General features: G+C 35.2%; 1 non-coding gene across 1 annotated transcript; it reads right to left on the bottom strand.

The window, feature by feature from the left end:
• Positions 1-1,756: 1,756 nt before the first annotated feature.
• On the bottom strand, positions 1,757-1,830 carry TRNAN-AUU (transfer RNA asparagine (anticodon AUU)). The gene has a single exon. It is a non-coding gene; the product is annotated as a tRNA-Asn (tRNA).
• Between the last annotated feature and the right edge of the window lie 344 nt (positions 1,831-2,174).

Genomic DNA, 2,174 nt, shown 5'->3' with positions numbered 1-2,174 from the left:
CCAGCTTGAATTTCAATGATGCATTGGGGCAACGATTTTGTGAGAAACATCTTCACCCTTAAATAAAGATTTTCTTAATTCCTTACCTGTGTGATAATTAGATATCACCTTGTTTTCGCATTAAACAGACTTCCACATGAGAAAGCAGCAAGGATGCAGTGGCGTTAATGTTTCCTGGTGTCAACTTGTATTATTTCAGTAGACATTGAAATGAGGATGCATCTTGCTGCCTTTCCAATGAAGCAAGTTTAATTTAGTAATAGGTGAAAAACTATCCTTACAAAGGTGTTAATCAGAGACTTGGCTTTGTGGACACTTTTCAGAGAACAAATTTGTTAGCATAAAAATAAAGCCAGAAAATGAAGAGCTGTTTAATCACTCAATTGGATTTTTTTTGCCAGCATATTTTTTTTCTCTGCAACCCACTGCTAAATTGTGCTTCCTAGCTGTTTTTTATAAAATCACTGAATCAAATCTAACTCTGATTACATCAGAGAAGGCCAGGTACCCTACACAATAAGAGGGGGTTTGAAATTTTGACTTGTCTACTTAAATATCACCAAAATCTGATCACAAGGTCAATTACATTCCTGGGTGGGATTGAACCACCAACCTTTTGGTTAATAGCCTTACACACTAACCAATTGCACCACAGAGACACTTTGCAAAAAGTACATACTGACAAAGGCTAATAAGCATTCATCAAGAACGTTTCCTAGAAAAACTTTAAAAAGTCAATAATCTGGAGAGTTTTTGTAAGATGTTTCTTCCATCAACCAATGAAGAAACACATTGGTACTTTCCCATGATGAGTGAGTGCTTCAGGATCTCTTGCACTTACATGTGCAGCAGAGTACTGCAATGGAAGCATGCTGGACCCATAACCCAGAGATAGGTAGATTGAAACTATCCTCTGCTATATGCATTTTTTTTTGTTAATTAAAGTAATCCAAAACTGGGATTGATATTTTGTCTCTTTTATTTTTACTAAAAGTACAATAACTTTTACCATTTTAATTTGTTTTAATAGTATATTGACAGTATTGTTTTCTTTCAAAAATCCACTTCATTTTCTTTACCCTATTATTAAAATGGTAATTGACAAAAACAAACTACATTGTCACCAGAAGAGCAATACAAAATGTACAAGTGATATATTAAAATCATCTTTCCAGCTTGAATTTCAATGATGCATTGGGGCAACGATTTTGGGAGAAACATCTTCACCCTTAAATAAAGATTTTCTTAATTCCTTACCTGTGTGATAATTAGATATCACCTTGTTTTCACATTAAACAGACTTCCACATGAGAAAGCAGCAAGGATGCAGTGGCGTTAATGTTTCCTGGTGTCAACCTGTATTATTTCAGTAGACATTGAAATGAGGATGCATCTTGCTGCCTTTCCAATGAAGCAAGTTTAATTTAGTAATAGGTGAAAAACCATCCCTACAACGGTGTTAATCAGAGACTTGGCTTTGTGGACACTTTTCAGAGAACAAATTTGTTAGCATAAAAATAAAGCCAGAAAATGAAGAGCTGTTTAATCACTCAGTTGGATTTTTTTTGCCAGCATATTTTTTTTCTCTGCAACCCACTGCTAAATTGTGCTTCCTAGCTGTTTTTTATAAAATCACTGAATCAAATCTAACTCTGATTACATCAGAGAAGGCCATGTACCCTACACCATAAGAGGGGGTTTGAAATTTTGACTTGTCTACTTAAATATCACCAAAATCTGATCAGAAGTTTAATTAGGTCCCTGGGTGGGATTGAACCACCAACCTTTCGGTTAATAGCCGAACACACTAACCGATTGCGCCACAGAGACACTTTGCAAAAAGTGCCTACTGACAAAGGCTAATAAGCATACATCTAGAACGTTTCCTAGAAAAACATTAAAAAAGTCAATAATCTGGAGAGTTTTTGTAAGATGTTTCTTCCATCAACTAACGAATAAACACATTGGTACTTTCCCATGATGAGTGAGTGCTTCAGGATCTCTTGCACTTACATGTGCAGCAGAGTACTGCAATGGAAGCATGCTGGACCCATAACCCAGAGGTAGGCAGATTGAAACTATCCTTTGCTATATGCATTTTTTTTGTTAATTTAAGTAATCAAAACTGGGATTGATATTTTTGCTCTTTTATTTTTACTTAAAGTACAATAACT

Source organism: Pseudophryne corroboree, unplaced genomic scaffold, assembly GCF_028390025.1.
Source record: "Pseudophryne corroboree isolate aPseCor3 unplaced genomic scaffold, aPseCor3.hap2 scaffold_1393, whole genome shotgun sequence".
Taxonomy (NCBI): domain Eukaryota; kingdom Metazoa; phylum Chordata; class Amphibia; order Anura; family Myobatrachidae; genus Pseudophryne; species Pseudophryne corroboree.
The sequence above is the reverse complement of the archived record's forward strand: the minus strand, read 5'-3'. Positions and strand labels throughout refer to the sequence as shown.